Genomic DNA, 27,623 nt, shown 5'->3' on the forward strand with positions numbered 1-27,623 from the left:
TCATTATCCTCATCTGCAATTTCTTGTTTGATAATCAATTCTTCTTCACTGAAGTTTACCTCACAAGTCTTAAATACCGGTGACCCAACATTTTTCAGCATTCCTGGAACATTTTCACTTTTTGTTGCTTTTCTTCTATCACCAGTGTTTTTCTTCTTGCTGTTTAAGGTATTATAATCAAGACTACTGGCAATGTTTGCACATGGTTTGTTTTTCTCATGGTACTGACCAACCTATTCAGTTGCATTCTTGAAGGACTTCAACTTTACTTCACTTTTCTCCAATTTTTCTATTAGCACAACCTCAATCTCATTTGCATACTTGAGCTTGTTTTTCAGATAGCCATTTTCTTGTTTCAAGGCTTCAAGCTCCACTATCAACAATTCAGCTTCTTGTTTTTCACTTTCAAGCTTCTCATTTAACTTTGTTAATCTGCTAACTTCTTCATTAGCAGCAACCATGCTTGTATGAATGTGAAACATTTATGTGCTCATCTTTTCAACAGTTTCCTTATATTGATTCTCATTTAAATTAGTGGAGGTAAGAGTTGGTACCTGTGATTTAGATGAGGATGATTCTCCTTGCTCCAAGGCCATGAGTGCATAGTTTCCAAGTTCTTCATCTTCATCATTTTCAGAATCATCCCAACTTTTACCTTCTACAATATAAGCTTTGCTTTGCTGTTTCTTCAGAAGAGCTTCATACTTTGCTTTAAGTTCAAGATAAGCATTATCTTTCTTTTCCTTCTTGGGTTTCCTGCATTCTGTAGCAAAGTGGCCTAGTTCATCACAGCTGAAACACCTTATATTAGATCTGTCAATAGATCCATTTTTGTAACCACTTTTGCTATAAGAATTATACTTCCCTTTCTCTTTACAGCTGCTGTCTTTGTTAAACGATTGTCCTTTACTTTTGAAGTATCTTGGCTTCCTTACTCTAATGTTAGAGAATTTTCTAGCCAGATAGGCCATTGACTGATCTAGCTCATCCAGTTCTTCAAGAGTGTAGAACTCATCCTTTTCCAATTATAGTATGACTTGCTCCTGTGAATCAATTGTTCTCTGCTCACTTGTTGAGGTAACTGAGGTATGAGATCTGGGTTCATCATTGGATGTTTGGCCTTCATTTACTATTAAAGCACTTGAACCATCTACAACATGTACTTGTCCAGATCTCAGTGATTGCCTTTGAATCATCTCTAGTTCATAGGTTTTGAGAATTCCATATGGAACTTTCAGAGTTATCCTGCTCAAGTCTCTCCCTTCCTTGATTGCTGAGATTTTCTGTTCCAAATGATCTGGAAGAGTAAGCAAGAACTTTAGATTCACCTCTTCAGCTTCATAGTACTTGTCATGAAACTGCAAGTCATTTATCAGCTTATTAAATCTTTCAAACACTTCAGTAATGCTTTCCTTGGGCTTAGCCATGAGACCCTCATACTGTGAAATCAGTATTCTTCTTTGATTAGATCTAACTTCCTCAGTTCCTTCACAGAGTATTTCAATCTTCTCCCATATTTTTTTAGCAGTGTCACAGTTGACAATGTTGTTGTACATCATATTGTCAAGTGACTCAATCAATATCAATTGTAAGCTGCTGTCCAGAGATACTTTCTCCTTTTCAGGGTCAGAATACTCAGCTGGATCTTTAGGAGCATAATGAGCTGGTACGACCATGTCTCCATTTATAAATTCCTCAACTCTTACCATAGGAGTGAAGGGTCCATTCTTGAGAATCTGAACATAGAGTGGATTAGCCATCTTGATAAACAGCATCATTTTCTTTTTCCAAAGAGTGTAGTTAGCTTTGTCAAAGGTAGGAATTTTGATGCTACTGATTTTCTGTGTATTCATTCTTCCAAGATCTTGAATCTGTTTTCTTTCAGATTTTGCTCTGATACCACTTGTTAGGTAATGAATCACACACAGGGGGGGGGGTGAATGTATTTTTCTAATTTTAGGCTTTTCTTGAAAGATAATGGTTGAACAAAGTAAATTAAATCTTGTATAGAAAAGTGTTCATGCAGAAATTAAACTTGCACAAAATAAAGAACACAGATCTTCAAAACTCACTTAATTTTTGTATTAAAAATTAAGATGCTTTGCTACAAACTTTCTAAGCTCTTCGAAGTTAAAGAGATCAGCTTCTTCTCGAGAGTGTTACAAGAATTTTGATCTAAATTGTTACTTTTAACTAGAGGACCAATGTTAACTTTATAGCTCAGTTAACCGCTGGTTTACACAGTGAATAATAAACATGCTATTAGCTTTTCTATCTGTCACTTGTCATTTCTATTTATAGAAAAGCAAATCTTCCATTTTTGGCTTAGCATATCTTTAGTATCCCGTGTTTACTTTAATCTTCCTCTGTCAGTTAATCTTTGCCATTAATCTTGCACACACTTCAAGCTATTTTTTGTAGACTTGTCAATCCAGCTATTGGATTGTTTGTTGATTGTTTATCTTGGATATTAAACTGATCTGCAATTCTGTACTTTGAGACTGTACTTTGATATCTCCAGTTTGATTTATTTGAACACTTGATATCTCGATAAGTACAAAGGCTTATCGAGATCTCTAGTACTCCATAATGAGTTTGGCTTGTAGAGGTCTTCAGCTCATCGAGATCTCTACTCTTCATAACTTCACTTGACTTGTAGATATCTATGAGTTCTCGAATGGATATAGACTTGTCGATAACTCTGAGTTCTCTAGTGAAAGAATGACTTGTCGATATCTTTTTGAGTTCTCGAGTAGCTTTCCTGACTTCTCTACTCCCCGTGGATATTGCTTATCCGTTGAGTAGATATTGCTCATCCGTCGAGTAGATGTATAGCTTATCCGTCGAGTAGATATTGCTCATCCGTCGAGTAGATGTTATTCATCCATCGAGTAGATATATAGCTCATCCGTCGAGTAGATATTGCTTATCCGTCGGTACTCTCTGTAGTTTGAATGACTTCTCGCTAAGTCATTCTGGAGTTCTCGAATGACTTCTCTATAACATTAAATCTATGACTTATAGAGATCTTGACTTAGAACATTTTTCTCCAAACAGATTTATTCAACTCCAAGCTTCTTCAAAATTCTTTTGAGGCATGATCTTCTTGATCTTCTTCCAGACAGAATCCTTAGGCTTGATACTGTTTTAGGAAAAAGACTCCAGTCTGCTCCTTTTCATTTTTATAGATTTAAATGTTACAAGTACAGAATACAAATTTAGATAACAATACAACTAACTTAGGGTTGGCCCCAAGCTTAACTAATTACTGAAAATAACTATTCATTAATCTTCCACTCAGATCATAGATGCTAATGATATTGTTAGCTCCAGTAATCTTTGACATCATCTATTATATATTACAAAGATGTTCCTAGACATCAGTTTATAATCGATGTCATATGGGGGTACCTTTCTCTACACCTGCATAGACATCGGTCAGGAAAACCTTTAAGATCGGTTTTTGGCCGATGTCTATTGAAGATTTTCTAGTAGTGAGTGCGAAATAAGGGGGGTTTAGTTTTTATTTTAAAGGGAGTTTCTATTTGATTAAAAGTCTATCTATCTATCTATCTATCTATATATCTATCTATCCATCTATCTATCTATCTATCTATCTATCTATCTATCTATCTATATATATATAGGATTACTATAATAGAAACCACTAAAATAGAAACTAAATGGAAACTTAACTTTTAGGGTGATAGGATTGGTAGTGGGGCCCGAAGGTGAGCCCCAAGGATGGGCCTTGGCAGGGTTAGGTTGGGGCTAGGGAGGGCTTAGTGGGTCAGGATGGGACTACTAGGTCCATTGGAATCTATTTTGCATGCCAGAGGCCAATCTAGGATTATGATTCGAGCGTTGGTGAGGCCTAGTGGGCCAGGGTTGATTTTGGGGGAGCGGAAGTAGGCCGCGACTACGTTTTGTGATCTAGAAGGTGGGTGATGTGATTAAGGAGGTGGGTGATGTCATATAGGGGTTGTTTTTCTTGGTTTCCATTTAAGTTTCTATTTTAATAGTGTCTATATAATCACTTGTCTATATATATATATATCCGTGATTAGTCATTTGTTAGTCGTCTTTCAAAATATTTGTATAATTTATATTTGATCCTATTGATTTTTATAAGTTAAAAAAAATATTTAGTGGTATTAACTTGTACTTCTCGAATTCTGGAAATGGAGCGGGTTTATATGGTAGGAGTAAATTTTTATAAGAGGCTAGTCTTGATAAATTTTGATAAAATATTTTTTTACAAAATTAAAATTTTATGTGGGAGTCACATTCCATGATAAAAAAATATTATTATGTATGTATATTGTAATTAATTATGATTTAGTCAATGTATAATCAATACAGTTTATTTTATTTTTTCGTTGAGAATATTGAGTTTAATCTCATTACTATTTCTCAGAATCATGTGTGGACCATCAAATTGCTTGGGTGCATTATGTGGATATCAAGTACAGTATCAGAACGTGATATAAATTTTGGCATGGTTGTATCAATCATAATGCTAATTAAAAGCTAGTTGGAGTCGGTTGAAGTTAGCTGTTGAGAAGTCAGGTTTCCCGCAAGGTCAAGATTTTACTATGATTTTTTTATCATGTAAAATTTGTTAAGAAGAAAAGGAGTACAAACTCCAATCTTATGCCATATTCCTAGCTCATGTTTTCTTTGACTACGACTTCGCTAAAAAAAGCTGAAATTTTCTTGGATTGTCTAATGATGATTAAATTATTTCGGTATGATTATTGCAATGACTAACAAGCGAAACTCAGGATGTGTGTGTAAAAATAACAACAGTGATTTAAGGGATATAGACTGCAATAAGTTTGAGAGGGTAGGATATGAAATAGTCACTCATGGACTTGCAATGAAATGGAGGATAAAACAAATATCATAGTGGTGAAAAATAAGGGGAGAAATATTTGGAACATTTAATACACTTTACAAATTGGACGAATTGAAGGTACGTGGATTACTTTAGTTTGCGAAAACCTTAAATAGAACATTGATGCATCACCGTATTCTGGGACATCATCTTTCTCTGTGGGAATGATTTGACGTTATCACAATGAAACATTCATTCGAGTAAGAAATGTAAGGCGTGCATGGGAGGTTCTAGTGTTGGAGTCTAAAGTTTGGGTATTCTCGATGCTTTAAAATGGTTATAAATAATGCATATCGTAAACATGGAAATAGAATGTGACTTCTTGCTTATTCCATGTTTATTGTGAATGCACTGAATAAAAAAGTATGAGCATTAAAATACAGTTCTATTCTACGCCATATGACTGCTTTGTGAATATCATTTGTTAAAAAACATGCCAACAAGGTCACCCATATGTTACTTAAATTAATGTATATTAAATAGCTTCAACTTTGTCTCTTCGCGATTGTGTTGAAGACAGTGTGTGACTCTAATTTGCATTAATGAAATTTATATTTTGTTCACAAAAAAGAATAAATTTTAATAAAAAAAACAGTGGTATGTTTAAGCATCTTTTTCTTTTGAAAGAAAGTAAATAATATTAAAAGGGCCTTTAGATTCTAGATTGGAGATGGACATTATCCCCCACCCCCACCGCTATCTTGACCCCTATTAGTTTATAACACGTGTGATGCATGAATTTTTTCTTGTTATATATAATTTTTAAAATAAAAATAAAACTCGAATTTTTGAAATGCAGATTTTATTTATTCAAACTTTTTATGTGATATAATTTGATATTAATTATACATATATACATATATATATGTGTGATATTTTTATTTAGAGGTATTTAAATTTTAAAAAAAATAATATTACTAATTAATATATACAATATTATTTAATATCTACGCGTGCTAACAAAAGTTAATTATTCTTTAATTAAAATGATAAGTTTTAACTCATGTGAATAGTATACAAATCACATTTAATTTTAAATAATTTTGTTTCATCCTGAGACTGTTTTGCTGACCAAATCCAACAAATTATATTCAGTCTGATTTTAATTTTATTTACAACCAGATCAATAGTTTACTTTTATTAATTAACTCATATGAATAGTATATATTATTTTATTTTAACTGGTAGAATAATATTTTTATTTTAATTTTATTTTATCGTGGATCAATTTTATAATTTTTTATCCTGGATGATTAGTATTGATTATTTTATTTTAATCTGACGCTATTATACCGATCGACGAATTACTAGTTCAATAATTATACTATTTCTAGTCGAATTAATAGTATTTTTTTGTGTTAGTCTCAAATTAATTATACGGACCAAATTTAACTAATTATACTTAGTTTGATATTAAATTTATTTTAACATCGACCAATAATATAATTTCGCTTTAGCGCGGATAAATAGTGTATATCATCTTGTCTTATTTCAAGGCCAGCGAACGGATTATCTTCATTTAGGTTTTGAAAAAAGTGGCATAAATAACATAGATAAAAATGAATCATGTGTATTATATAAACGCAAGTACGATACTGACTCATTACCTACCAATTTTTTAATGTTTTGGCGTGCAACACACGAATGTGTTATTTTTTATTTAACAAATGTTTATTAATTTGAAATAGTTAAAAATTATCAAATTAAAGTTCAAAAAATAAAAAATTATCAAGTTTTGTTTGATTTCATTTCGGCTCTTTTTTGAGTTTAATAAATTAAATTTTCTGACTTTATAACCCACGCGAAACTCACGAATTAATGTTTGATTAAGCAATGGTTTAAAAATTTTGTCTAAAAAATATTATCTAGAAATTGAAAAAAAAATAATACAATTTTTTTATTATAATTTTATTCAGTTTATGATACCTACTTATTTTTTGTTTAAATCATCGAAAAGTTTGGATGTTCTATTCAATTTAGAATAACTACTTATTGTTGTTTACATTATATTTTTTTATTTTAGATCTAACGGTTATAATCAATTTGTTTAATGATCTAACCATTCTTATTAAATTGGTAGTACATGGAACATGATTACCAAAAAATTGGATAAGACCCCCCTTATGCACATTATTCAATACTAGCTTATAGCCCGAGCAATGCACGATTTTCTAAAATTTATTTGTTTTATTTTTTTAATTTATTATGTTTTACAATAATGGTTTTATTTTTATGGTTTGTTTTAATATTGTTATAACAAATATGCAGATATTCATAAATATAGGATATATTGAATTATTCTTTTGGCGATGTATATTATATAGTTATATATAGTAGAATATCTAATCATATTCTAAATATCATTATACCATATTTTGGTGAATTGAACATCTAATTATATTCAATCTAGGACATTGTTATTGTATTCTAATATTTGAATAGTAATTTAACAGTGTAATCATTTTTCATTTATAATTGTATTAAGATATAATCTTGATCGTCTAATTTCAAAATATCATATTAACGATTGAGATTGTTTTGCAATCCGCTCTTTACTTTCAAAACCATTTTATAAGGTTCGAAAACATTTTTCGAAAACGTTTAAGGTAAAGTGGATTTAAATAATATAAATCATTTGTCAATCTCATTTGAAAATATTAAAAGAATATTTAAATACTATTTTCTAAATAATTATTGTTTAATAAATATATTTAAATAAAATAATCAGAGTTAAAAATTTTTACATGAGTATTCAAAACTAATATTCATTAAATAAATAAATAATTATTCATGAGTAAAATCTACACTCAAATAATCAAAATAATATTTAATAATAATAATAGATCGTAATTAAAATATTAAATGAATATTCATAATAATATTCACTTTATGGTTTAAAACTATCAAATAACTTTATTCGATTACTAGTTATCGAAAACTTATGTAACAGACCGCGAACACGTCTAACAGTTTAAAGTATAATGTCCAAACTTGTATGCCCTATACTAAGGGTATGCGCAAAATATCGCTTATCACTAGCATAGGTATTATGTAGCTCGTAAGCTCTACTTTAAACAATTATATTTCACTATCGAAATATCGTAATCTCAAAGCATGCATGCATATATAAGCCATAAGATTTAACTCAAAATCATACATGCATTTATATCGCAAAACTTTGCGCATAACTGTAATCATCACAACAACAGTAATTAGGGTTCGAAAACTTACATCATAAGAATCAATTACACTTTGATAAGCAAGATATAGTTTTAAGAAATTTGCATAAAGAACAATAGTATGTTTTATTTTGTAAAACATAGGGTTAGGAAACTTGCATAACATACTTATATCTTATATGCAAAACAAAGATATACTATTTTGAAAATAGAGTACAAGGTTGAAAAACTTACTTAAATGTCCAGGGATGGTAGTGAGTCTAGGATTGGTACGATAACCTAGAAACAATGATATAACTCGGGATTAGTCACCGGTATCTTATGAAACTAAGCTTTACTCTCATATATGCTAACACTCGTTTTCAAGTTGTTAACTAACAATTCTCGCTTGCGCACCCTCGGCTCCATCATTTTTATAAAATTGACAATTAAACTTTTTAACGTGAAACCTTGGCGATGGCTTCTAACTGCCTCTAACACCTTACATAGAAGTTCCGTAATCTGACAAGCCTTTTAGGGGTCTTAAAACAGTTTCAAAGTTACTTTGTAATGTCAGGATGGGATCACGAAATGCCGTTACTTAAAATGATCGTTTATCCTAAACCGTATATTCGATTAATGCGATCTATATACCAAAATGAAGCTTTAAGAATTAACTAACTAATCATAAAAGTGGTGAAGTTCAACAGTGGGTTCTTGGACTTTAAAGTTACAAACAAACAGAGGTAGTGTAAAATCGGGCATTACGACGGCTATAACCTAACAATTCGTATTTTACAAACCAATCAATAAATCAATCCAACCAAACCAATAATCCACCAATACCATAAAAAACCCTAATCCACCAATTTGTAAGTCAAAACATCCATGGACCATAACTTTAACACTAAACACAATCATAAGATCAATCAATGACACTAGTCAACACTAACTCCTCTAAAACACACCATTAATCATATTATCCATTCACAATCTAAAACCATACATAACTTAAATCAATTGGTGGAAGATTTGTAATACCTTCTTGGAGATTCTTAACACAATACAAGAGTTTGGAATGCTTAAGAGAACCTTGATCCTTGCTTATACACCTTAATCTTTCATGAAAAATCAAGAAAACCAAAGTAAGTTACTATTCATTATCATTTTTGATGATTTGTTTGAACTAGTTAGAAATGGAATTAGAAGCTCACATTACTAGGATATCTAAGTTTAATCAACAAGAAGCCATGCTAAATACCTTGAGAATTATAGTGGAGTGGAGCTTGGACTTGGTTTTTCTTTTCTTCCTTTAAGAAAAAGAGGCCGAGAGCTTTGGTGAAGGAAATGGGGGAGAAAGCTTGATTGGGAAATTTTTCTCCTTGTGCCAAAATATGTGGTTGGTAATTGATCAAGTGGTTTACATAGTTAAATATCTAGATTTCACTTTAAGAAAGTAATTGCATCATTTTGATTACATCATCTCCATGCCATTTATCACGATCTTATGGTGTGATAATGTCACCTTGTTTTAATTCTCTTGCTTATTGTTAATTGCTTGATTAATCTCTCTTGCCACTTGCATAAGCTTGTTTCTTGATCGTTTATTTGTTTTACGGTTCATTTAACTTTCATTCTCGTTGATCGTTTGAGGGAACATATATGTGATCTTTATTATTAGGGTTTCCCTAAGCCCTTCTTACTATCTTTTATTCATTTAGTGATACTCTTTTATAGTCCTTGGATTTATTTCCTTTAATCTTAAAAATTTATACTTAATTCCTTCGGTGTTTGGTGCATTCTTGGAAAAAATCATAGTGCTCATTTTCGAAATCTGACGATCTTTACATACACTCAAATTCATCATGGAGTACTAATATATACTCATAAATTTCATAACAGAACTTCTACATTTGGGCATCTGATAATATTTCACAATCAGCGAAAATCAACATAATTTACTATCCATCAGGGATTAAAAAATTCCAAAAATTGGGGTTATTACATTGATCCTTCTAAGATCAATGTTCATTTATATTCTGATGAAGATTTGGATGATATCATATTTCCTGCTGATATGCCACAAAGAGAAAGGAAGCAAAAGATGAATAAGAGAGTTGCTGTTGTGTCAAAGGAGTATTTGGATGAAGAATGGAATTCCAAATGGAAGGATGAACTCTATCCCATTTCCATTCACAATATATCTAAGCATTTGCTAGTAGCTGAAAGGCAAATTACAAATCCAAATCTCCTCACTCATCTGAAAGCTTCTTCTTTATTGGTTAAATCCATTCATTCCACTCAAGTCAAGACTCAAGCACAACTAGATGAACTCAAAGAATTCTTTTCATGAAGTCAAGGCTAAGAGTGAGTTTGAAATTCAGAAACAACTAAAGCTTCTTATTGCCAGCCAAGAAAGACTGGAAGCCAATTAAAACAGGATGTCTGGTCAACCAGATGAGATTAAGGAGTCTCTTGAACTTATTATCTCTCTACTGCTTGGTGATGATGACAAAAAGGGGGAGATAATTTCTAAATCTAAATATAATCAGCTCAAATCAAATACTGATGAAATGGATTATGCTCCTGATGGAGGAAATAAGGGAAGTAAACTACCTAGAAGTAATAAAGGTGGAGGTGATATTATTGGATCTAGTGGTGTTTAAAAATCCACTAACCAAACAAGAGGAAGAGGAGGTGGAAGAAATGGAGGCATAGGAAAATAAAAATTTATAAGACCGTGCTTACAAAAGAAATGACTATAACTGTGACTACTACAACTGAAAAGCAAACTCTAACAGTCACAAATGCGGATGATGACCAGGATAAAAGGGTAATATAAGTTGGTGTTGAAGCTATTCAATTCTTACAAACTCTAAAGTATAAAGAAAGACAACTCTACACTATCAAGATCCAAAACTTCTAGAATTTGATGCTGAAGTGGCTAGAAGAATGTTTGAAAGAGATTTTCCAGATGTTGATATTAAACAGATCAGGCAGTTAGAAGAAAATCTCAAATTGCTAAAAGTTGAAGTTACAGATACTAATGTTGATTTAATATCTACGAATATCCCAAAGGTGGAAAGACCTAAAGAGAATGGAATAGTGATCAAAGATGTTAGTCAATCTTCAGTTGCTAAAAGACCCGATTTTAGGTCTCAAGTCATCCTAAATGTTGATAGAAGATATAAAGGAAAGAAGAAAATTGGTGAAACTCCAAAGCTTAATATGGAATCTTTAAATAATGATTCAAAGGTCTCAACCACTGACATAGCTCAAGTTGAAGACATTCCGGTAAAAGCTAATGATGTCTTGAAAATTTTTCTTTTAGAATCTCACGTAAACCAAAAGAATGATGGCAATAAAAGTAATTTAAGGATCTTCCGAAGATGTAAAATTTCGAAGACTCTGAAAATGTAAAGACTACTTACCAAAAGGAACCACTTAAGCTTCATTACAAGCTTAAGTTGGTGTTTAGGACTCAAGTTGTTGGTATTTTTAATATGTTTTTGTGTTATTGCATTTCAGGCATCAATTAAATGAAGAAAAGAGTTTTTCAAGAAAATATGTTGAAAAGAGCTAAAAATTGGAAGCCTAGGACATTCTCAAGTTGAAAAGAATCTCGTTAAATTCACGTGGACAGTTAAATCGCCTAATTCTGATGAGCAAAACTCAAGATACGGCCAAAAGAAGAATCAGTTGAAAAATTCACAAAGCTTGCACGGCCGCCCCAAAACCAGCGCGGCCGCGCCGACTTTCTGTCAGAAAACCAGCACGCCCGCACTGATTTGAGCATGGCCGCCCCGCCCTTTTTGGCCCAGAATCCTGATTTTAGTAGAATTTGATGATTTTGAGGGTACAGGTCCACTAGGGGCTTATATATAGTGATAAAAAGACGTTTTTAACAACGAGGATACCGGGGATAGCAATACGAAGACCTAGAAGAGCACAAGACGACTACGAAGAAGAAGACTTTTGTTTTCTTCATTATAGTTGTACTTCAGATGCTCTTTTTCAATTGTTCTTAAACCCTAATACTCTTATATTGTTTATTATCATGTTTTCATTGGAACCAATGGTGACGATGAGTTCGGTTATGAACTAATCATTGTCGTGGGGTTCTAACGGATTTACTTATGGATTTCTATAGTTAATTTATTTGATATCTTAGTGTGCGGTGATTGATTGATATCCTAGTATTGGTTGTGCTTCTTCGTCTTACGTGTGTAGCTACCATATAAGATAGCGTGTTAATCTCTATTGAAGCGATAATGAATATAGAGCTTTAGAACTTGCCATGCTAGCATAGGTTCATGTATTTATTATGCATGATTCATAGGTAATTTTAACCATCTTACTTGCCCTATGTAATCACGATAGGTAACTTGTTCATTAAACCTTTATATTGTCAAATTCTATATATATATAGGTTCTCAACATAATTGGTGTCTATTCAGCTTCCATCTCTTTTGTGGATGTCTGGTAGTAAGGTATTCGTACAACGAAAGCTGGCGTTTACTAGTTTTGTGTTATCTGATTAGTTATCATCACCATTGCATGCTAAGGTTAAGAATAATAACTTTGAATGAAGTATTTAATGAAGTTAGGATCCCATGTTTGTCTCATATAATTAATTCAATCACTTTTATTCTTAGTTAATTGCATGTTAGTTTAATCCTAGTTATAAACATCTCAACTTGTTATTGTCTTAGCATTGAGCGATATCCATACCATTGTTGTATAGGTGCATAATCTTAAGTGAACTAAAAAGAGTCTATGTGGGTACGAATCTGATTTATATCTTATACTACTTGTGAACGCGTATACGTGCGTGTAATTTTAGCGTGTGTTTTCGCTCTAACAAGTTTTTGGCGCCGTTGTCGGGGACTCGAGGTTAATTTTTAGTTTATGTGCTTGACATCAGTGGTCGTTAAAGTTCACTGACTCGGATTCTTTTAATTACAAGGTTTATTTTAGTCGTGTGTTTCAGGTACTCTAGTTATCATTGCAATGGGAGAACCAGTAGCAAATCCGAAAGCGTTGATGGATTATTCTCAACCAAAGATCAATGGCATTCAATCTAGCATTTGCAGGCCAGCTATCGCAGCTAATACCTTTGAGATCAAGATTGGCATAATTCAGATGGTACAGATTTCAATTCAGTTTGGGGGTACTCCAACAGAAGATCCTAACATGCATATTAGGGATTTCATTGAGATCTGTGATACTTTCAAGTTCAAAAATATTTCTGAAGATGCTATAAAGTCGAGGCTTTTCCCATTCTCTCTGAGGGATAAAGCTAAGTGTTGGTTACATTCTTTACTAGCAGGTTCTATCACTACTTGGGAGGATCTTGCTCTGAAGTTTCTTACTAAATTCTTCCCTATGGCGAAGACAGCTCCAATAAGGAATGCTCTTACTCAATTTGCGCAGCAATCAGCAGAATCTCTATGTGAAGCTTGGGAGTTCTACAAGGAGATGCTTGGGAAGTGTCCTCATCATGGAATGCCTGATTGGATGATCATCAATTGCTTCTATAACGGTTTGGGAGCACAGTCAAGACCCATGCTCGATGCAACATCAGGTGGAGCATTATGGGCAAAGAGCTATAAGGAAGTTTATGATCTAATTGAACTGATGGCTGCTAATAAATATCAGTATCTAACCTAGAGATTACCACGGGGTAAGGTAATAGGAGTTTTTGAAGTGGATACAACTACGGCTATCACTGCTCAACTAAAGGCGTTGTCTATGAATATCGATTCTTTGGCTAACTGTGGTGTTAATCAGATAACCAGTGTTTGTGAGTTGTGTGCAGGTTTGCATGCGACGGAGTAATACGCTATATCTAGTGTATTAGCTCAGTTTGTGGGGAACTTTCAGAGATCGCAGCAACCAGTTCCAGACACTTATCATCCTGACAACTGGAATCATCCTAACTTCAGCTGGGGCAAAAATCAGAATGCGATGCAACAGCCATTCCAGCAGTTTGGAAACAAATAATTCAATCCTCCTGGTTTTCAGCAACAATTTGCATCATGGCAACAGTTTCAGCCAATGGGAATGCAATAGCAAACTCGTGGAGGTGCATGTCTATCTTCGAATGAAAAATCTGAATTGGAGGAGTTGCGGCTTATGTGCAAAAACCAGGCTCTTATATGCCCAAGCTAGGCTATTTCTATCAAGACTCCGGAGAACCAAATAGGGCAAATTGCTAACGCCTTATTGAATCGACCATCAAGAACGCTTTCTAGTGATACAGAAGCCAATCCAGGAAAGAGGGAAGTTAACGAACAGGTGAACGCCATCACCTTAAGGTCCAGAAAGGTCGTAAGCCCCCAAATTCAGCAAGATGAAGAGTCTGAAAATTCTGTCCAGAATGCAGGTGCATATGCACCTTTGCCGAATCCAGAAAATGAAATTGTAGCTGAAAAAGTGGTGCAGAAGGATGTCGAGGTGGAACCGAAGAAGAAAGTTGTTGAAAGCAATCCTCCTGAGGGTAATACAGGGGATAAACAGGTCTACCCACCTCCGCCATATCCTAAAAGGATTCAAAAGCATAAGTTCAACAAGCAATTTGCCAAGTTTTTGGAAGTTTTTAAGAAGCTGCATATCAACATACCTTTTACTGAAGCTTTAGAATAGATGCCGAGCTATGCTAAGTTCATGAAGGGTATTCTATCTCGGAAGCTAAAACTTGAGGAGTTGGAAACTGTTTCTCTAACGGAAGAGTGCAGTGCTACAACAGAAACTACCTCCTAAGCTTAAAGATCCAGGAAGCTTCACGATACCTTGCACCATTGGCAATCTGTCGTTCGACAAGTGTTTGTGTGACTTGAGAGCTGGCATCAATCTGATGCCCTTGTCAGTTTTCAAGAAACATGGACTACCTGATCCAAAACATGTGAACATGTGTTTGCACTTGGCTGATCGTTCCATCACTTATCCGCGAGAAGTAGTGGAGGATATCTTGGTTAAGGTGGATAAGCTCATCTTCCTTGCTGATTTTGTCATTCTAGACTTTGAGGAGGATAAGTAGGTTCCCCTTATCTTGGGAAGACCATTATTGGCTCCAGACTGAACTATGATTGATGTGCAAAAAGGAGAGCTTACGATGAAGGTTCAAGATCAGAATGTCACTTTTAGTGTGTTCAAGGAAATAAAGTTACCCACAGATAAAGAGTAGTGCTTTAAAGTAGAGTGGGTCGACTCTGTCGTGAATTCGGAGCTTGAGAAATTGCCAAAGTCAGATACCTTAGAGAGAGCCTTAATAGGGGAATCAGTTATTGAAGATGAAGAAGGAGTAGAGCAACTACAGGTTTTGAATTCATCTCCGTGGAAGAGGAAGTTGGATATGCCATTCGATTCTCTTGGGTAAGCAGAGCTGAAAATTTCTCAGGAGCGTCTCGAACTGTCGATTGAAGAAGCTCCCACACTTGAGCTCAACCGACTTCCAGATCACTTGAGTTATGCATTCTTAGGTGCACCCCCGGACAAGGGGTTGGATTATATCTATGATAATTTAAAGGGTGATTGGTCGGTTCCTTCCGTGCTTACAGAGGGTCCCTTTTGTGCACTACAGACAGTTGATAGGTTTGATCTTGGTGATGCGCAATATAGAAGGTTGATTCGGCATATTGAGGCCATGCATGACATCCACCGACATTTTGCTGAAGATTTGACACACGCTCTCGGTACTATTTTCTGAGATATGGTGTCGAGGTGGATTGACCACCTGATCCTCCACCCGAAGAGGGTGATCCTCCCACTAACTAGGTATGCCTGAAATCCTTATTATTACCTTCAATGAGGACATTGAAAATTTTAAGTTTGGGGGTGTTAATGTAAGGATTAGTTTGTGTGTGTCCATATAGATTCATCTAGATTCATGTTGCATGTTTAGTGTATTTCATTCATATTTTTGCATGATTGTTCATATAGGATAATTTTATTTATTTTTCATGTGAGTTCATTTAGTTACATGTGCATGCATATAACATGATCCCTTAGGTTGAGCTATTTCTGATTAATAAGTTGATGTGAATTTGAGCGTGGTGATGATGAATAGAGGGTTTTTTATGTCCTAATGAATTGATTTGCATGCCAGGAAAAAAATTTTACAAGTCTTATAGGTTTGCTTTTGAGCTAGATCATGATTATACTTGTTTATTCGTTGAGATTTAATCACTTGTTTATATCTAGAATTTGTGGTAGTCTCATAATGATGTAGGAACGCTGAATTTTAATCTAGGGAAAAACTTGGATTTCATTGCTAGTTGTGAATAAGGCTAGGCGTCAAATGGCTAGTAGCCGACTCATATTTTTATGAGTAGTCTAGAGTTGAATGAGATGGAGCGAAACGCACTCATTCAGAAATTGTTGAAAAAGGGGAAAAAAAGAAAAAAATGTGTGTTTATGCATAATTGATCAAGAGTGAGATCTTTAATACTCGAGTTATTGAGTTCTAGGGGACTTTGTGCCTAGTGACCTAAGGCTTTTATAGTCTGGGATCCGCTAACCTAATGCTCGCTACATGGGTATTATTGCATAAGTCTTGTGGGACCTCATTCATTGCACGGTCAAATAAGCATCTTTGTTATGTGTTCGATAATAGTGTGAATCCTTCTATAACTCTAGTAGAAAGGAGGTGTTGTGAGTCATTATGCGTTTAACGTCTATTCTAGTTATAAACTTGTGATTGTTTTGATGAAAGATAAGTTATGGTTATTGATCTAGTATCGAGAGTATATTTGTTAAGCATCCCACACACGCACGTTTCTGGTTTGTGAGTTGGTTTGTGGGATTTATTCGAACTCTATTAAGAGTTATTGCATTCTTAGAGGCATTGGCTTATTCATTTGGTTATGGTTATTCTGAGGGCATCGATTGCATTATCATTTAGTTGCATTCACGTAGTTGCATTCATGCATTAGGTTTGTTTTATAGTTTTTGAGTCTGTTTATACTTGAGGACAGGCATCGATTCAAGTTTGGGGGTGGATAAGTGGATTTTTATCTACTTGGAATGCTTCATTACAAGCTTAAGTTGGTGTTTAGGACTTAAGTTGTTAGTAGTTTTGATATGTTTTCTTGTTATTGCATTTCAGGCATTAGTAAAATAACGAAAGGAGCTTATCAAGGAAATATGCTGAAAAAAGCTAAGAATTAGAAGCCTAGGCCATTCTCAAGTTGAATAGAATCTCGTTAGATTCGCGTGGGTAGTTGAATCGCCTAATTCTAACGAGCAGAACTCAAGATACAGCCAAAAGAAGAATCAGCAGAAAAATCCAGAAAGCTTGCACGGCCGCCCCAAAACCAGCGCGGCCGCGCCGACTTTCTGCCAGAAAACCAGCGCGCCCACGCTGATTTGAGCGTGGCCGCCCCGCCCTTTTTGCCTCAGAATCCTGATTTTAGTAGAATTTGATGATTTTGAGGGTACAGGTCCACTAAGGGCTTATATATAGTGATAAAAAGACATTTTTAACAACGAGGATACCAAGGATAGCAATACGAAGACCTAGAAGAGCACAAGATGACTACGAAGAAGAAAACTTTTGTTTTCTTAATTATAGTTGTACTTCAGATGCTCTTTTTCAATTTTTCTTAAACCCTAATACTCTTATATTGTTTATTATCGTGTTTTCATTGGAACCAATGGTGATGATGAGTTCGGTTATGAAATAATCGTTGTCGTGGGTTTCTAACGGATTTACATATGGATTTCTATAATTAATTGTTTTGATATCTTAGTGTGCGGTGATTGATAGATATCCTAGTATTGGTTGTGCTTATTCATCTTATGTGCATAGCTAACATATAAGATAGCGTGTTAATCTCTATTGAAGCGACAGTGAATTTAGAGGTTTAGAACTTGTCATGCTAGAATAGGTTCATGTATTTATTATGCATGATTCGTAGGTAATTTTAACCATCTTACTTTCCCTATGTAATCATGATAAATAACTTGTTTATTAAACCTTTATGTTGTCAAATTCTATAGACATATAGGGTCTCAACATAATTGGTGTCTATTCAGCTTCTACTCTTTTGTGGATGTCTGGTAGCAGGGTATTCGTACAACGAAAGCTGGCGTTTACTAGTTTCGTGTTATCTGATTAGTTGTCATCACCATCGCATGCTAAGGTTAAGAATAATAACTTTGAATGAAGTATTTAATGAAGTCAGAATCCCATGTTTATCTCATATAGTTAATTCAATCACTTATTTGTTAGTTAATTGCATGTTAGTTTAATCTTAGTTATAAACATCTCAACTTGTTTTTGTCTTAGCATTAAGAGATAGCCATATCATTGTTGCATAGGTGCATAATCTTAAGTTAACTAAAAAAAGTCTCTATGGGTACGAATCTGATTTATATCTTATACTACTTGCGAACACGTATACTTGCGTGTAATTTTAGCGCGTGTTTTCGCTCTAACACCAGGTCTCATTTATTTCGAGAGCATGTATTTTAGTCAAAGAGTCACTTGCAGAAACACTTATTAAATCACTTGTTAAAGTTAATTTTTCAAGACTGGTTTGTAAGCGTGGGATACCATTCATTGCAGTTGGAAATCCCATTTGTAAGGAATTTTTTTATATAAATTCACAAGTATTAAATCTTCAATATTTAAAGGACTTGTGAATTTATCAGTAATCCAGTACCTCGTACTTAGTGCTACTATCTTGATTATCATGATTACAATGTCATATACAGTTGTGATAGTTAAGTATTATAGCATTAAGTTTCAATATTATTTTAATTTATTTTAATTATAATTGTAGACAATTCCATTCCTTATCAGTCTCATAATTTAAATTATATTAAAATAATATGCAGCATAGTTATTTATATCTTGTACGAATAATTGTGATACTTCTAGTATTACTGATATTATTTAGAATTTTTGTTCTAAGTAGTCAATGCTTATTTTTAAAATCACTAATATTGAAAGTTGAAGTATTTTCTAAGTTATGTGTATAAAACTCTCAATATTTTATGCTTAGAAAGTATTTCTAAAAATTACTAATTATCCAGAGAGTGATTGCCATTTATATAAGTCATATATCTTATTGGTGATTATTCAAAGATAATTATAAATATTTAAGCGCTAGTATCTAATTCATAGATATTTAGTATTTATTTATTTAATATTTATTTTGAGTAGTTTGGATTATGGAAATTGAAGCAATTCAATGATTTTTATTTGCTACATAATTCAAACTAACTTAAAATAAATAAGCAGCATGATTGATTATAACTAAATCTATCAACAGTTGATATCTAGTATATTGATTGTAACTTATATGTTATAGATTAATTATGAGATTTTGGTTCTAGTGAATTTAGCAATGCTTATATCTCAAGAATTCACTGGAATCAGAATCATGATTGTAGCATGATTAGTTGTGTACTAATTTTTGACTTATATCAGTTAATGATATTTAGTTAAGAGTTTAACTATGAACTAATTGTGAAGTATTAGTATTTGTGGCATTACTCAGAACTCCTCTAAGTAATCAATGTTTATCCTCGGTCGCTTATACTAATACAAAAGGTGTACAAATCTTTCTTAAGTACAACTATGGTAAAAGTAATCATATATTGTCCACTTAGAATAATTTTTATACTTATTTGCAAATTCCTAAACACTTTGATAATAGTTGCAATACTCAATGCATCAAAGTATATGGAACTTAGAATTTTTTCTAAGATTGCAAACAAGACAATGTTGGTTAATATTGCTTTATTTATCAAACCAATATTGTTTGAGATATTATAGTTATTAGGAGTTAACAATTGTATAATATATGAAATTTAATGCTAATGCCTCTTTGATAGATAATTGGTATTTAATTCATTGATATCTTATTTTAATATATTTGAGTTATGATGTTATACAATCCCATGTCAAATCAGTCTCATGATTTAAATTATATTAAAGTAGGATTCAACATAATTATTAGTATCTAAAATACTTGACAAATATCAGTCAATGATATATTGTTAATATTTTATTGCAGATTATTGTGAGATTTTAAGTTCTAGTGAATTTATATGAGTTGTTATATCTGACAGATTCACTACAATTTGAAGTTAGCAGCATAGTCATTCTTATTAAGATTATTTATCAATAAACAATGTTGTTGATTATAATTTTATAAAGATGGATTATGGAGCTTTTGATATGAATGAGAATTGCTTAGACTTTACCATAAGTTATCAATGCTTTTACAAAAACTCATTCATATTAAAAGACAAATCTTTCTCTTCTTAATACTGCTATGTCATCAGTCTTTGTCTTTTCAAATCATTTATCTTTTTAGGCATAAAAACAGACTTGTGCACTTGAACAGTTTTTAGGAGAAAAATCAAACTTCTTTTTATAGTGGTGATTGCTTATTTTATTAAAATCTTTTTGAAATCACTATTGTACATCATTTCTCTCAAAGATTAAATGCATGATTTTTATTCATTATAGATTCATGTGCATTCTATCTACTGTGCTATATGTTTGATAATGCAGGATCAGCCTTCAATGGCCTTCTTTCATTTGATAGTCATGAGATTGAAACCCCACAACTTTTGTCCCAGACTGTAAAGACAAATACAGAAACAGAACCAACCAATACTCTCTTACCACTAAAATAAATTATGAATGGGCATGAGGGAGAAAGTGCCTTAGTGCACCACATAAGGAAGGTTCTGAAGTCAACCCAACAGCTCTGTCTCCTAAAAATATAAGTAGTATTAAAACCGTGGCAACTTCTAGCCCCCATTCATCTTCTCAAAAAGATATAATGGATGAAAAGGCATAAAAATAGTTACTAAATTCATCCTCTCAATAGGGTATGTCTATTGAAATTCGCCTGTCGGCCAGGGTACCCGATATAGTGTCACCACCTCAAACAAAGGAAGAGTTGACGGAAATAAAAGTTTCAACCATTTTACGGTCAGATTCAATTGTTCAAGGTTCTTTGATGGACCAATTGCCTTTACAGGTGTTAGGAGAGGATACTGATCCAATAGCCATATGTCAGTGGTCAGTGTCTACCTTCCCAGACTTAAATCCCTGGATGCATCTGCGGATAGTGGATCTGACATAGGCACAGATCGGCAACTTGTTGATAATGATTTAGATTTACCTAATGAGTCACAAGGAAATGTCTTCATAGACATTAGAAGGAAACTTTGATCTTTATGCTAAATTCTTTGGATCATTGTTTACCTTCCCAGACTTCAAATCTAGAAACCTCAAAGGGAAACTAGCAACTTGTAGATTATGACTCAGATTCATCTGACGAGTCTAACAAGGATGGGGATTTGCAAACTCCCATTGCACCACCTGTGACCTTCTTAAGGATGTCTAAGGTGATTTTCCTTGCAGGTACAGATCAATTTTGGAGCTATGAGAGGAGTGATACACTTGTGCGAATGAGTGTGAACATGAAAGGAGAGAAGAGTGAAACACTTGTGAGGTACACGAAACAGAATCACACACTCACAGTGAGGAAGAAAGAGAAACACCATATCTCATTGTTGAGTGGCATTTATGACACTTATTTATGCTCTAATAAGCTTTGAGTTGGTGTATTTGTACTCAAGTTATTTGTGTTTTAATGTGTTTTCAAGTATTTTTGCATTTCAGGCTTTATTTCGTGAATCAGGTGAATTAGCATTGTTTTGATGCTAATATGGTGTTTAGGATGTGTTGGAATAAAAGCTTGAAAGATTGGCTCGAAGCTGCAAGGAATAAAGAAGAAGAAAAAATAAAGTTTTGGCAGAAGGTCGGCGCACCCGGGCTGGTGTTACACGCGGCCGCGCCAGGGAACAGAAAGTCAGCGCGCCTGCGCTGGGGAAGTGCGCGGTCGCGCTGGGTCGGGAGTTAAAAATCCTGATTCTTGTGCAATTCGAATTCTGTACTCCTGGGGTGCATGGACTGCTATATAAACATAACATAGGTCATTTTTCAGAGAAAAAAAAGATATATTCGGAGATATTAAGATATATTCAGAAATTCAGAGTTTTGAAGACATCAAGGAGGGAGAAGACGGCAAGAGATCTTTTGGCACAATTCAATAAAGGCGAAGACGATCTAGTTTATTCTTGTGAATCTTTGTTTGAGTTGTAATTTGGATGCTTGTTTCTTGTTTGTTTGAACCTATATTCTTGTGTGTACTTTGGTTTATTTATTCATATAAAGACTATGTTTGCTATATCATGTTTTCATTGGAACCCACGTTGGCGATGAGTTCTATTATGGGTTAATCGTTATTGTGGGGTTCTAGCGGATTTATTTATGGATTTCTTTAGTTAAATTGTTTGATGCTTAGTGTGTGGTAATTGTATGATATCCTAGTTATGGTTGTGCTTATTCGTCTTGTGAGCGTCGCGAACTTATAAGATAGTGTGTTAATTCTTGATGAAGCGAAAGTGAATTTAAGGATTTAGAACTTGCCATACTAGCATATGTTCATGTATTGTTATGCATGATTCATAGGTAATTTTAACCATCTTACTTGCCCTATGTAATTAAGATAGATAACTTGTTCTTAAACCGTTATGTTTTCAAATACTATAGACATATAGGGTCTCAATATAATTGGTGCCTATTCAGCATCTATCTCTTTTCTGGATGTCTGGTAGAATGGTACTCGTGCAACGAAAGTTGGCATTTATCAGTTTCGTGTTGTCTGATTAGTGTCATCACCATTGCATGCTAAGGTTGAGAATAATAAAGCTATTGAATGAAGTACTTAATGAAGTTAGAATTCCATGTTTCATATATATTAAATCAGTCTATCTTATTCTCGTAGTTATTATAGTTAGCGTAATTCTTAGTTATAAACATCCTCACTTTGTTATCTTATTAGCATTGAATAATAACCATACATTGTTGCTTAGGTGCGTAATTTAGATAGTTAACCAATACAGTCTCTGTGGGATCGAATTTGATTTATATCTTATACTACTTGTGAACTCGTATACTTGCGTGTAATATTAGCGCGTGTTTAGCGATTAGCAAGTTTTTGGCACCGCTGCCGGGGACTGCATTGTTAATTACTAGTTTATGTGCTTTCCATCAGTGGTCGTTAAAGTTCATTGACTCGGACATTGTTACTTATTTGTTTCCTTGTTTTATTTCAGGTGATCTAGCGAGGGTGTATGCATACGCATTCGCGTACTCGCAAGAGAACACTGGATAAAGCCGAGGAAGAACTTGTGATAGTTCGTAGGGAAGTTTTTGAGGAAGAAAAGAAGGTAGAAGAAGAAGAGAAATTTGAAGAGCCAATTGTAATAGCTATGGGTGATCAAGCAGAAAATCTGAAGGCTTTGATGGACGATTCTAAGCCTAAGATTAATGACATTCAGTCTAGCATCATTAGACCAGCCATCGCGGCTAACACTTTTGAGATCAAGTCAAGCACAATCCAGATGATACAGAACTCAGTTCAGTTTGGGGGTTCTCCTACCGAAGACCCCAACATGCACATCAGGGATTTCATCGAGATCTGTGACACTTTCAAGTTCAATGGTGTGACTGAAGATACTATCAAGCTGTGACTCTTCCCATTCTCTTTGAGGGACAAAACTAAGTGCTGGTTACACTCTCTACCAGCAGGGTCTATCACAACTTGGGAAGATCTTGCTCAAAAGTTTCTCACTAAATTTTTTCCCATGGCGAAGACTGCAGCAATCAGGAATGCTCTTACCCAGTTTGCACAGCAAACTGGAGAATCTCTGTGTGAGGCTTGGGATCGATATAAGGAGATGTTAAGAAAGTGTCCACACCATGGCATGCCTGATTGGATGATTACAACTGTTTCTACAACGGATTGGGTCCTACTTCTAGGCCCATGCTTGATGCAGCATCAAGAGAAGCCTTATGGGCTAAGAGCTATGATGAAGCTTATGAACTTATTGAACTGATGGTTGCTAATGAGTACCAGAATCCTTCCCAGAGACTGACTCAGGGAAAAGTTGCATGAATTCTGGAGTTGGATGCAGCAACTGCTATAGCTGCCCAACTTAAGGCTTTGACAATGAAGGTGGACACTTTGGCTAACTATGGAGTTAATCAAATCACTAGTGTATGTGAGCTTTGTGCTGGTGCCCATGAGACTGATCAGTGCATAATTTCGAATAAATCAGCTCAGTTCATGAGCAACTTCCAGCGATCGCAACAACCTATCATCCAAACAACCGCAATCATCCTAATTTCAGTTGGAGCAATGCTCAGAATGTGGTTCAACAGCCTTATCAGCAGTATCCAGCTAAGCAGTACAACCCCCCTGGTTTTCAGCAACCACAGTATGCACCAAAACAATAACTCCAGCTGCAGCAAGCTAATGAAAAATCTGAATTAGAGGAGTTGAAGCTTATGTGCAAGAGCTAAGCTGTTTCTATTAACACCTTGGAAAATCAAATTGGACAAATTTCCAATGCCTTGCTAAATCGTCTACCTGGTACACTACCTAATGACACTGAAGTGCCAGGGAAGAAGGAAGCTAAAGAGCAGGTAAAGGCAATCACTTTGAGGTCTGGAAGGGTTGCTAATCCCGAACAAACTCAAGAGTTGACTAAAAAAGCTGGAGCTGAGAAAGAAGTAGAGTAGCAGGATGAAGAAGTGGAACCAAGGAAGACTACTGTTGAGCACACTCTACCTGAGGGTAATACAGGGGAGATCCAGATCTATCCTCCACCGCCTTTTCCTAAGAGGCTGCAGAAGAAAAAGCTGGACAAGCAATTCGAGAAGTTCTGGAGGTGTTCAAGAAACTTCATATCAACATACCTTTCGCTGAGGCTCTCGAGCAGATGCCTAGTTATGCAAAGTTTATGAAAGGTATTCTCTCTCAGAAAGTGAAGCTAGATGATTTAGAGATTGTCGCTCTCACAGAGGAATGCAGTGCTGTGTTACAGTAGAAGTTGCCTCCAAAGCTTAAGGATCCAGGAAGCTTTACTATTCCATGTATTATTGGGAAAGTGTCTTTTGACAGATGCTTATGTGACTTGGGAGCTAGCATCAATCTGATGCCATTGTCAATCTTCAAGCAATTGGACTTACCTGATCTCAAACCAACTTATATGACCTTGCAATTGGCTGACCGTTCTATTACATATCCGAGAGGTATTGTGGAGGATGTCTTGGTCAAGGTGGATAAACTCATCTTCCCTGCTGATTTCGTCATTCTTGATTTCGAGGAGGATAAGAAGATTCCCATAATCTTGGGAAGGCCTTTCTTGGCAACTGGCCGAACCTTGATTGTAACACCCCCAAATCCGGGGTCGGGGATCCGGGTTGTCACGAGTTCCATTTCCCTTAACAACACCCAATCTTAATAAATAATCAACTACTCTGTACTGTGACCCCACAATAAACACACACACCACAAGTTATAGTCTCAGAGATGAATATCCAAAAATAATCACAAGTCGTTTTATTCCACAATTATATGCCAATACACCTTAAACAGGTTTCTGAATAAATTTACATTTCTTTGCCATTATTACAATTCATTTATATACATAATCTGATACATCAAAATTTGAAAGCCTAGCCTATTGGTAGTTCTTACCTCAGCTATGGCGGCATCAGTGCTTCTAGAAAACTGCGGAACGTCTCCTAACCTCTTGCGAATCGGGAGCTTGGTCCGGTTCATCTTGTCTATCTGATGTTGTGTGATGAAAGAAGAAAGCAAGGGTGAGCAGCAAGCCCACCAAAATAATATGTATAATGATTAACAATATATGATCCTTCTCATAGTACTCATGAAAGTCTTGGTCGAAAGAAATGAACCAAGTTGATATCTTAATGCGATGAAGTCGCAAAATATTCAGTATATATATATATACATATATACTTTTCAAAATATTGGAAGTCCTCTTCCATGCACAATATACACAAAGTCCCAGTGTATAACTGTATAAAAAAAATATCGTTGCAAGGTGATCTCATATATCTAACCTTGTCTCAACATTTTTCTGAAAATCTTTGTCATTCATAAGACAATTATTAATTAGATATAAGTTTAAAAGATGAAGTTACAAGATACCTCAATATACTTATATCTTTCCCAAATACTACTTGAACTACCACCGTTCAAGTTATAATTAGCTTCAAAAGTTCATCACATAAATGAGACTATAAGGCAAGATTTGAATAGATTAAATCTTTAAAATATTATCAAAATAAAATGAAGTTACGAGATACTTCATTTGATGTAAACATCATTTTGAAAACTTGACCCTGCCAACACTCAACAATCGCCCAACCGTAGCCTTTCTATCGAAGTGCTCTGGGTAGTGTTGCAGAAATTATCCAATTGGATGATGAACTCATTACGGGAGTTTGCCGCGCCAGGAAGACCACTTACGATGATCAGTCGTAGTAGTACAACCCCACCATTTTCTACATGTAGAGGAGAACCTTTCGGATTTACTTGTCAACCGAACACTGAACTCCTAAGGAATGGACCGCCTTAGCGGAACTTCTAGGCCATTTGGGCCAATATAATAAGGCTGGGCCGGCGCTACTCGGCCACTTACGCCACTCCTAGTTCAGATGAAATCCATGACTCTGAAACGTAAAGCTTGTCCCCACTTTCCCCAAGTAGAAACTTGTTGATACGGCTCCACCAAGAAGTCATATCTATTTGGAAAGGAGAACTCACCGATATTTCCCAGGCGATGCCTGTTAATGGATTAACTTGTTCCAAGAATTTTACTTCCCGAGTGTTGGGTAAGTAATCAATTCATTTATCAAAACAGCAACCTTGTTGCGAATATAAAACACACCACAGAGCCGGATCCCTCAGGTTTTGAGCGAGTATTTAAATCCCCTTCGAAAGGAGGATCTTAAAAAAATGAGTTTTGGAATCCGCTCTAACTTTTAAAAAAATCATTTTGAAGACTCGCAAAACATTTTTAAGAATGTTTGGAGTGAAGCTGATTTAATGAAGTAAATCAGTCCCCAGAATATTTAGAAAATGTCTGAATATTATTATTTAAATAATATTCCCATAAAGAATAATCTTTATAAAATAATTGAAGTAGAAGTATTAAAACTTATACTTGAAATGAATAGCAAATAATCAAAGATATACTTTTACGAAAGTAATATCTTTATTTGAATAATCAAAAGTAAGTTTGATTATCGACACCTTATTCTTTAATACAATAAAGAATATTATTAAGTAATAAGCGGAGTCATAATACCTCGAATGAATACTATAAATAATATTCATAAAATAAAGGAGTCATACATCCTCAAATGAATATCCAAGTAATATTCAATAATAATATAAACTGAGTCATAAGCCCTCGAATGAATATTCAAATAATATTCAAATAATAAAATAAACTGAGTCATAAGCCCTCGAATGAATACTCAAATTAATATTCAATTAAGTAAAATAAAGGTATCGAATAAACCTTATTCGATCCATAGTTTTAAAAACTATATCCATATATATATAAATATATATATATATATAATATACTCGGGAACATCGACTCCCGGTTTAGAAATATGTTCACCTTTTATCCCCTATACTAAGAGTATACGCAAC

General features: G+C 34.4%; 1 non-coding gene across 1 annotated transcript; it reads right to left on the bottom strand.

The window, feature by feature from the left end:
* Positions 1–23,748: 23,748 nt before the first annotated feature.
* LOC141716126 (small nucleolar RNA R71) lies at positions 23,749–23,855 on the bottom strand. The gene has a single exon (XR_012572847.1). It is a non-coding gene; the product is annotated as a small nucleolar RNA R71 (small nucleolar RNA).
* Positions 23,856–27,623: the final 3,768 nt, after the last annotated feature.

The sequence above is a fragment of the Apium graveolens genome, chromosome 3, assembly GCF_009905375.1.
Source record: "Apium graveolens cultivar Ventura chromosome 3, ASM990537v1, whole genome shotgun sequence".
Lineage (NCBI taxonomy): Eukaryota > Viridiplantae > Streptophyta > Magnoliopsida > Apiales > Apiaceae > Apium > Apium graveolens.